Source organism: Mirounga leonina, unplaced genomic scaffold (genome assembly GCF_011800145.1).
Source record: "Mirounga leonina isolate KUSES-001 unplaced genomic scaffold, KU_Mleo_1.0 Mir_173, whole genome shotgun sequence".
Taxonomy (NCBI): Eukaryota; Metazoa; Chordata; class Mammalia; order Carnivora; family Phocidae; genus Mirounga; species Mirounga leonina.
In genome coordinates this window covers 1,988,985-1,999,925 of record NW_023270447.1, presented here as the reverse complement: position 1 = coordinate 1,999,925, position 10,941 = coordinate 1,988,985, and the positions used below count along the sequence as shown (strand labels likewise).

At 41.3% G+C, this 10,941-nt stretch overlaps 1 pseudogene; it reads left to right on the top strand.

Annotated features, from left to right (window-relative positions):
- The first annotated feature begins 503 nt into the window (after positions 1-503).
- Positions 504-1,516, top strand: LOC118020381 (annotated as a pseudogene).
- Positions 1,517-10,941: the final 9,425 nt, after the last annotated feature.

Genomic DNA, 10,941 nt, shown 5'->3' with positions numbered 1-10,941 from the left:
AAAAATTCATAGTAGGTATGATAGGGACTATAGGTAGGATAGGACCACTGCATAACCAGTGCTTGAGGAGGGAGAGGAGAGTTCTTTGTCCTGGGCCCTTGATTCTCTAGGTCCTGCCTTAGAGTTCAAAAATTCTTTGGAATGTGCCTACCTTCCTTTTAGATCTTCTATTCTTTCCATAATTCCCCAAGCCACCATAGCGCATTCAGGACAAGCATACAGCAGATGATTCTTCTTCCCTTTATTTTTCCTCTGTCCTTTCTCCCCTTTGTATTCTTCCCCTTCCTTCAATGTCCTGCTTTACCCAAAGCCTGACATTGCTCCGGATGAAATGAAGACACAGGCAGGAGAAGGGGGGGATTGGAGTGGTCACAAGTTCTTACTGCAAATTCTTTTCTTTCCCATTTCAGGCTTGGAAAAAAAGATATACTCCTCCACCCAAATAAAAAACCTTCCAAAAACCTGAACAGGGAATGAAAATCACCCACATCAGTCCATGGTCTATGTGTAAGCTAGAACTTTCTACACTTTGCATGTCTTATCACTGGGTGTCCTGGGGAAGCCAAGGCATCCTGCCCTGGGAAAACCAAACAACCATTGTGGAATTTGTGCTTTGAGGATTCTCCTCCAACCGACAGCTAAATATTTTCTTCTTCATAATGTTTTTTGCTTTCTACATCTTAATCATTTCTGGAAACATCCTCATTGTTCTGCTAGTTTTGTTCAGCCAGCACCTCCACATCCCCATGTACTTCTTCCTGGTGAATTTGTCCTTTCTAGAGATCTGCTATACCTCCAATATTGTTCCTAAGATGTTACTGATTATCATAGCCGAACAGAAGACTATCTCTGTGGCGGGTTGCCTGGCACAGTTCTACTTCTTTGGATCCCTGGCTGCAACAGAGTGTCTCCTGCTCACTGTGATGTCCTATGACCGATACCTGGCCATCTGCCAACCTCTCCGCTATCCCATCCTCATGAATGGCCCCCTTTACATTAGGCTGGCTGCCAGCTCTTGGCTCTGCTGCTTCCTCCTTACAGCAATCACTGTGGTCCTACTGTCTAGACTAACCTTCTGTGGACCCAATGAGATTGATCACTTCTTCAGTGACTTCACCCCTCTGGTCCATCTCTCCTGCATGGACACCTCACTGACTGAGACCATCGCCTTCGCCACCTCCTCTGCAGTAACTCTGGTTCCATTTCTCCTCATCACTGCCTCCTACTCCTGCATTCTTGTGGCTATCCTAAGAATTCCATCTGGCACAGGCCAGAGAAAGGCCTTCTCCACCTGCTCCTCCCACCTCACCGTGGTCACAGTGTTTTATGGGACACTCATCACCACATACCTGTGCCTTTGGCCAATTCTTCACAACTTTTGTGCAAAGGATTCTCTCTGCTCTACGCCATCCTGACACCCATGTTCAACCCTATCATCTACAGCCTGAGAAACAGAGACATCCATGAAGCCCTGAAGATGTGCTTGAGTAAGAAGCCAGCTTTCCTCCTCAGCTGATGCAAAAAGGAAAAGTTGGATATTTGTCCAAGGGACAATGAATTGGATTGAGTAATTTAAATTCTATGTAAAAGGCACCACCTGCACCGGGAGTTATTAAAGCCAGATGACCGGATGTTTCTGAGCATGGCTGTGGATGCTGCGGAGTTCTGATAGCCTCAGATGAACTAGGGTCCCAGGAATGGCCTCAGTAGGTCAAGTTCTGCTCCATTATCTTCAATAGATCTGGATCCTTGTGTAAAAGCTCACCTGACAAATAAGCTGCAAAGGTTGGTTGCTCATTTATTAAAATATTCATCAAGGTCTACTATGTCTGAGGCACTGTACTACATATAGGTGATAAAATGAACAAAAACAGAGACAGTCCCTGCTTTCACGAACCCACAATCTATAAGGGGATGACAAACATTAATCAGATAACTAACATAAAACTACATATAAATATAAAACTACACTTGTGATTCAAAATTAAAAAAAAAAAAAAGATGACTAGTACTTACCTATTAAAATGGCCAAAATCCGGAACACTGACAACACCAAATGTTGGTGAAGATGTGGAGCCACAGGAATTCTCATTCATTGCCAGCAGAAATGCAAAATGGTATAGCCACTTTAAGACAGTTTGGAAGTTTCTTACAAAACTTCATAAGCTTTTACTGTACAATCCAGTTATCACATTCCTTGGTATTTACCCAAATGAGTTTAAAACTTATGTTTACACGAAAAACTTCACATGGATGTTTATAGCAGCTTTATTCATAATTGCCCAAACTTGGAAGCAACCAAGATGCCCTTCAATGGATAAATGGAAAAATAAACTGGTACATTCAGACAGTGGGATATTATTCAAAGCTAAAAAAGTAATGAGCTATCAAGATCTGAAAGATGTGAAGGAAACCTGAAATAGATGTTATTAAGTGAAAGAAGTTAATCATAACATCATATGATCCCAACTATATGACATTCCACAAAAAAGCAAAACTATGGAGACAGTAAAAAAATCAGTAGTTGCCAGAGGTTAGGGTCAGGGGAGGGATGAATAGAGAACACAGGATTTTAGGGCAGTGAAACTATTCTGTATGATACTACAAAGTGGATACATGTCATTATACATTTGGTAGAACCCACAGAATGTACACCACCAAGAGTGCACTCAAATGTAAATTCTGTAGGTTCACTGACTGTAACAAATGTGCCACTCTGGGGGAAATGTTGATAATGGGGGAGACTGCAAGTATGGGGTATTAACCTTAAAAAAAAACTGCCAGTTATCTTACCAGCAAAAATGGGTTTATTTGGGAATAACAGAGAATTGCAATCCAGACCAAGAAAGCTATGGCAGAGCCATAGGCAAGTCTGCAGAACAGGAGAGGAAAGCTCTTTTATAGAAGAAGAAAGGGGAGAAGTTGGGAAGGCTGTTACAAGCAAAATGTCCATCGCAGTAAACAGGGAGTTCAAAGTATAGTGGCTTCTCATTAGTTGGACTGTTGCAGGAGAGGAAGAGAGCCTTTCTTCCTCCTGCTAGGGTAGTAAAGTAGTATCCATGTGCAAGATCCATCTCTCCTTATTGGGTCACCAATTGATGAGGGGTGGGACATGAATGCTCCCTCTGCTGGTCTCCCAACACCATTCTTAATGAGATTTCAACTAACATAACATAATAAAATAAAATTAAATTTAAAAAAATGAGATTTCCTCTTATTAATATTCACCTTGTCCCCCTTTTGATCAAGATCTCTCTTTGAAAGGATCGCTGATCAAGAGTCAGGTTTTCCATATTTAGTGGTTTTGCCCCTCAGTGCCAGGAAGGACCTTTCCTGATTGTCACATCCTACATTGGAGGGAAAGTGCATAGCAGCTGGAAACCACTTAAGACCACATTTGAGTAACAAGGAAGGTTAGGAGGGAAAAACTCTCAGGTACTCCAACTTAAAGCCCATATCTTGTCAAGGTCATTTTAGAAATCATCTCAGAGCATGAGGTAGCATCACCTTATTGGGTACATTATTTTTAAAAAAGTTTTGAGAGGCAACAAAATATAAAATGTAAAATAATTATGAAAAATAGGAGAAGTAACATAACAATTCCAAATTGTGTGATGGTTCTAAACCAGGACTCTACGTCTGAAAATTAGCCAACTGAAATATTCATTGGCAGGCACCTGGGTGGCTCAGTCATTAAGCATCTGCCTTTGGCTCAGGTCATGATCCCGGGGTCCTGGGATCGAGCTCCATATCGGGCTCCCTGCTCAGTGGAAAGCCTACTTCTCCCTCTCCCACTTCCCCTGCTTGGGTTCCCTCTTTCACTGCGTCTCTCTCTGTTAAATAAATAAATAAAGTCTTTAATAAAAAAAGAAATATTCTATTGGCACTGATTCTGACTTATGGGAGAAAGGTCCTCCTTATGAAGGCAAACTCCCATAGTATGCCTCCCGGAAGTCAAAAACGCAGAATAGTAAATATTGTGAGAGCACACTGAAAGAGTTAACCAAGGACATTTGGGAAGATACAGCATAGGAATAAACACAAAGCAGTAGCTGATTAACTTTTGAAAACTTCAAAGACATTTTAAAAGAATGCTGTTATTTCAAAAGAACTGTTTAGGACCAAATGTATTATCAACAACACAGTCAGCAAGGTTGAAAATTCAGAGACCATGAATTTGGAAAAGAATCTTAAGTCAGTGTATAGTTCAGATGAAAGAAAACTTTTGTGAATTCTGAACTTTCTAACCCTTCAGAAAAAGCAAGTGAAAAATTAATTTGTCCCAGGATCATGAAGCTGTTTCCAAAAGGCCATAATTGAAAGAAAAGTTTTCCCCCTTTTGCAAGGGCTTGGGAAATGCAGACAGGGCACTGTCTTCCCATACAGAAGAGGGAAGAAGCACAGTAAGAAAAAGGTACACAAGCCTGGCCTGGACACCTTGGAAAAGCTCTCATCAGATGACTGCTTCAATTCCTGGAAATCTTTACTTTCAGATCACCAGATGGTGTGCACTTCCAGTCAGGCGTTGGTGCTTTCTTTACATGCATCACATGGATCCAAGAATTTCTTCCTTAGAGTTTGGTGGCACAAGGGTTGGTTAGAAGTTCCTGATAATGGCCTGTCCAGTGAGGTTGAAGAGTCTTTCTGGAGGTGTCTTTTCCAACAGATGAAATCTCTAGGTTGCAAGATGCTTAAGGTCATTGTCTTCTAGGAGTGCACTATGAAAAGATTGCTCCACCAAGCATGGTTATTTTTTTTTTTAAAGCAGGCTCCATACACAGCATGGAGCCCAATGGGGGGCTTGAACTCAGAACACTGAGATCAAGACCTAAGCTGAGCTCAAGAGTTGGATGCTCAACTGACTGAGCCACTCAGGCACCCACCAAACATGGCTATTTTTAATTGAAATAATTAGACACTTACACTGTTGAAGTACACCTCTATCTCCTTTTACCAACTGTGGATGGGTCAAAGGAGGCAGGGGCCAAGTTCATTGGACATTCTGTGACTATCTCAAAGGAGGAGACTATGAGTTCCCAAGGGGATAGACCTGAGATTTAAAAGGTCCAATGGCAATGTTTTCGGCCAAGGTATTTGGAGGGTCTCTACAAATTTTGCCAGTTGAGTCCCAGTGCCTAACTTAGTGCATGTGTGACTAACTCTGAGGGTTGAGGATGATATGCACAAAGAAAGTGTAAAACCGGCCAAACAGCACAGAATTGTCAAAGCACCTGACTAGTCAAATGGGTTCCCTGATCACTATGAGGTTTGAGAAATGTTCCTCAGGTAAGGATAATCTTTTCTAACAGAAGAAGCATTGGCATGTCTACAAGAGAAAGCCCATCCCCCCCCCCTTTTTTTAATCAAGCTAACAATTACTAGGTTTCCAATATTGTTTTTCCCTCTATGGAGCCAACTGTTGGGTATCTCTTGTCAATTTTTCCAAAATTTATCATTCACAAGGGAGAATATCCCTTTGGGCCATAACAGAGATTTGGCTACTAACTTCCTTGAGAGTAGTAATTTTGGTGGAAGAATCAGTGAGCTAGATTACTTTGGCCTCCAGGGAGTTGAGTCTGGTATGTCCAGGAAACTTAATAGCCAAAGCAGCTGACAAAAGTATGGCATATAATAAATTTTGAACATAGGTGCCATTTTCTTTTTCTTTTTTTTATTATGTTATGTTAATCACTATACATTACATCATTAGTTTTTGATGTAGTGTTCCATGATTCATTGTTTGCATATAACACCCAGTGCTCCATTCAGTACATGCCCTCTTTAATACCCATCACCAGGCTAACCCATCCCCCCACCCCCCTCCCCTCTAGAACCCTCAGTTTGTTTTTCAGAGTCCATCGTCTCTCATGGTTCGTGTCCCCCTCCGATTCCCCCCCTTCATTTTTCCCTTCCTACTATCTTCTTCTTCTTCTTTTTTTTTTTTTTAACATATAATGTATTATTTGTTTCAGAGGTACAGGATAGGAGCCATTTTAAATTGTATTCCCACTGAAGTTAAGGACGCCTTGTTGTTTTCATAATACTCCAAAGTCATGAGCTACCCCATAGGCATACCAACTATTTATATAAATGCAGTTTACCCTTGGCTAACATAGAAGTTTGAGTAAGGGCATATAACTCAGCGTGCCAGGCTGAAGGCAAGTAACCAAATGTAAAGGTGCTGTTTCAATGACTTCAAAAGGAGCTAAAATAGATACCCAGCCTAATGTTTACCATTTTTATCCTTTAAATAAGAACTATCCATAAACCATGAAAAATCTGCATTGGTTAGAGGAGTTTCCTATAAATTATCACAGAGATTCAAAAGGTAATCTGTCAACATTAAGCATCTAGATCCAACTGTCCTTATTCTGAGATCAGGCGCCTTAAGTATCAAACCTGAGGTTGAGCAAACTGAAATTTTTCTCTGGAAACTTTATATCCCTTTAAGGCCAAAAGTTTTAGCAGATAGAAGTTATCTTCCTATGCAGAGGTTTTTGAAGGGGAGCAGAGAAGCAAATCATGATGTATTATAACAAAGTAGAGCCTGCAGAAAACTTTCTATCATCCAAATCAGCTCCTATGAAAAGTAAGAAGGATTCTCTGTGAAACCCTGAGGCACTACTGTCCAGGTGTATTTCCATCCTTCACAAGTGAAAGCAAGAAGATATTGGCTATCCTTATCAACTGGAATACTAAAAATGCAGCACATAGATCAATTACAGGAAAAATTTTCTTTTAGTGAGAGAATATTAGTAGCATAGAGTGGTTAGGAAAAACAGGGTGCCAAGGGATAACAATAGTATTTATTGCTCAGAGGTGCTGGAAAAACTTCCATCTTCTGCCACTGGGTTATTTCACAGGTAAAATAGGGGTATTATGGGGACTAGTGCAGGGGATAATGAGGGCCTGAGACTTGTAATCTTCTATTATGGGCTTGATGCCTTGAAGAGCGTCTTTACTTATAAGGTACTGATTAATTATGGGAAGAGGTTTTGAGGGATCTATTTGAATCTTGATGGCAGGTGCACTGTGAATTCTGTCAATATCAGTTAAGGATTTTGCCCATAAAGAAAATGGTATCTGATTCAACAGGAATAAATAATCAGTGTCCCTCGACTCAGCAATATTGCCATCAGAGACAGAACAAATAAAAGCTGTCGAAGGATTATTTAATTCCCCTGGTTGGTTATTTTGATGACTATTGTCTAATTCTAGAATTATTTCCCCTTCTCGGAGAAAGAAATTCTGGCATGATATATTTCTAAGAAACTCAGCCCAATACATGAAGGAGGTAGAGTAACTAAGGAGAAAAGGCCTGTGTCTCTCAAAGAGCCTACACAAAAGGGAATAGGTTCAGAGACAGGAACTTATTGAGTTGTATTAGAGAGCCCCACAATTTGAACAGTTTTAATACTTTGAGGCAGGGGCTACTGTATAGCAGCGGGCTTCAACACTAATAAGAGTGTAGCTTCCATATCAATAGGGACAGAGACTAATTCCTGATCTGGAGAGTGATTTCTCCAAGCTGATTGAGAAGGAGGATTGGGAAGAGCTCCTGTATCCCCATCACTGAGAATGGTGAGGCCGCTGGAAAGGCTAACTAGAAGGTGTAAAGTGCCTTGGGTACTTAATTCATAACAATCTTTTTTCCAACGCCCTGGCTCTTTGCAATAACAGCAAAAACTAGGGGTGAAGGTGGGTTGGCTTTGCCTGAGTTGAAAACTGAGAATTTTAGCAGCTTTCTTTTTGGTGACTCATCAAGGATATAAGAGAACCGGTTTGTCATATGAACTAAATCTGGAGTGGGTAATTTCCCATTCCATCCTGGTTCTTCTAACTAAAAGAGAACAGTCCTGGTTCAGCCTTCTAATAAACATAAAGTTAAATGCTATCCAGGTGGATTCAACATTTAAAGAAAACCAGAATTCTCTTAAAAGACAATTTGGAGTTGATTGTAATAGTCATGGACAAATTCATCAGGCTTTTGTGTGCAAACCTGAATTTTGTTTCCATCAGCGGGCTTAGAAAAAGCTACTGCAATTGCTCGGCGATTTCCAGCGAGTGTTCTAACATCTTGCCAAAAGTTAGGGGTTTGTTTCTCTAAACACCCCCTTCAGGATGTTCCCTTCTGGCCAGTTTCATCCAATGTTTGGCCTGGTTCTCACCAACAAGCATGTGGCCTAATTGATATAAATCTGAGAAAACATGTTGGTTAAGTTGGAATAACTATGCCAAATTCTTCAGCAAACTTACGGGATCCACAGTCACTTTATGAAGCTCTAACTATGGCTCACAATTTGGTCTTACTCCAGAGAACAGGAGACTTAAGTTTAAAGAGGAAGGTTTTAATGGGCTCAGAAGAGGAGGGAGCGGAGAAAGATTCAGTGGAAAACAGAAGTTTGGCAGAGATGGTGCCAAGGGTGGGGCCTGAGCACAAGGTAGTTGCCACCTGCCTGCAGACAAAGAAGATGGTGGCGGGAGAGGGGTAGTGGGGGAGGCCTCAGAAGTCATTTGGAGGTCTTTCAATTGTTTGCCTCAGTTAATTTAGAAATAGTATTTTGCAAAGAGGGAGACTTGGAGTTCTGAAAGCATCTGGAAGCCTCAAAGTACCATTTAAAATAGGCATCGCATTCCACTTTTGGTTTGCTTGTTTGTTTTGGGGCCACTGCTCTCTAAATTAATTTTAAGTAAAACAAGTTTGGGTGATTGCAATTTTCCATAATGGCCATTGAAGTTCTCAATTATTTTGGTTAAGGCAGTCCACTTAGTTATAAATGTGCAGGAGGAGGGACCATGGGTTTTTAACATAAAACCAGCCAGTGTCCCAAGGGGGCGAATGCCCTCAAGGCATACACTGGGTGCCATTTGTCAGAGTTTTTCTCTAGAGTAAAGAGACAAATTCATAAACAGCACAGTTTCAACAGGAACAGCCCGGTCCTAGAAGGAATCAGACCAACCACCAGCACAGTTCCATTATGAACAGTCTGATTCCTAAAAGAAGTTAGCCCAAAGGCCAAATGAGTACTCTCAGAGGGGAAAAAAAAAAAAAGGCCTTAGAACAGATCCCAAATAAGGTCTTATAGAGAGCAAGATGGAGTCACCCGTGTCAAGGCCTGCAAAGCCTCAAGACTGATTAAACCCCTTTAAAGAGGAAGGACTTTTGCAGCAAATTGTCAGTCTCTCCAGTTGCTGACTCTTTCATGTCTGACACTAGGTAAATTATTTAAAAAGATGGTAGAGAGGGCCACGAGGCCAGACATCATTACTTTGTATAGAAGACCCAGGGTACCCCATGGAGTTGGAAGTCAGAAAGAAGTTCACAAATAGGACTCTAGGAGATGTAATCATAAATCTGAAGGATCCTAAAAATGTAAAACTCTTAGGGTCCCGAGTGCCCACTGAAGAGGTTCCCATCTTACTGATGAAAACCATCTTGCAGCAAGACCAGATCAACAAAGGGGCAAAGAGCTAGCTAATAGAGTGATAAGGAAAGCCAAATCAATGAAATTTCAGTTTAAAGGATGCACCACCCTTGTGACCACAGGATCCCCATCCTGAGGACCCAGGAGACTGATAATCCTGGGGTGGTGGCAATTATAGCACCTTCAGGTATCTTCTTTCATGGAGAACCCCTCATTAAACCACGCAATTATGGAAGTAACAGTGAAATACGTCACAAAGATTTTATCCCTTTGGGACTGGATTGCCTTGGCATGGAAAGGGGTGAACTCCTATCTAGGTTCCACCAAATCTGGAGATAAATTAAATTGGACTGATCTAGAACAGGCTTGGTTACATTGCTGAAATTGGCTATTCTGGCAATGATAGAACAACACTAAGGGAAGATTCACAACACCATCTGAGGTGCCTGTCACCAATGAGATCAAAAGAGCTCTGCTGTTAGGAGCCCCAGGGAATTAAAAAAAATCATTTATGGGGCGCCTGGGTGGCTCAGTTGGTTAAGCGACTGCCTTCGGCTCAGGTCATGATCCTGGAGTCCCTGGATCGAGTCCCGCATCAGGCTCCCTGCTCGGCAGGGTGCCTGCTTCTCCCTCTGACCCTCCCCCCTCTCATGTGCTCTCTCTCTCTCATTCTCTCTGTCTCAAATAAATAAATAAAATCTTTAAAAAAAATTCATTTATGAATGCATTAGCAGGATGCCACAATATGCCAGATGCTATAGATAACATTTAGATTGTCGGCTGAGCTGTCAGGCACCCATAAGATAACACTTATGGCCTAGAAACCCCCAAATTGACCAGATGAAGATTGGGTGAGAACATACACAAACCCTCAATGACACCTCCAGGCATTGCTCATACAAATGAACATACATGCAATCATCCACTGAGAGAGACAGACCACACCAGAGGTTTACATTTAACACTACTGTGCAGGTGTCTGGGAACACAACAAACAGACCATTTGATAGATATGGAACATAGAATTACCAAAATAATCAAAGAAGAGGGAATAGAGAGTATAACCAAGGATATCCAGGAAGAAATCAAGGCAAATATCAACAAGGAAGCACAGGGAATAGAAATCAACATAGGAACAGGAAACAAAGAAATGAGAGAATTAACAGAAATGCATACAGAAATCAAGACAGAAGAGGAGAGAAAAGAAATGTCTCATTTAAACCACCAAGAGAGGGTGCTTGGGTGGCTCAGTGGGTTAAGCATCTGCCTTTGGCTCAGGTCATGATCCCAGAGTCCTGGGACGGAGTCCTGCATCCGGGAGTCTTCTTCTCCCTCTACCCCTCCTCCCTGCTCATGATCTCTCTCTCTCTCTCTCAAATAAATAAATAAAATCTTAAAAAAATAAAAATAAAACACCAAGAGAGGAGCAAAATTACTGACAAAAGGAACAAGGGGGACTTTACCAAAAGTTTTTTTTTTTTTTACAAAAAAACTAGAGAACCCCAGGGTGGAACAG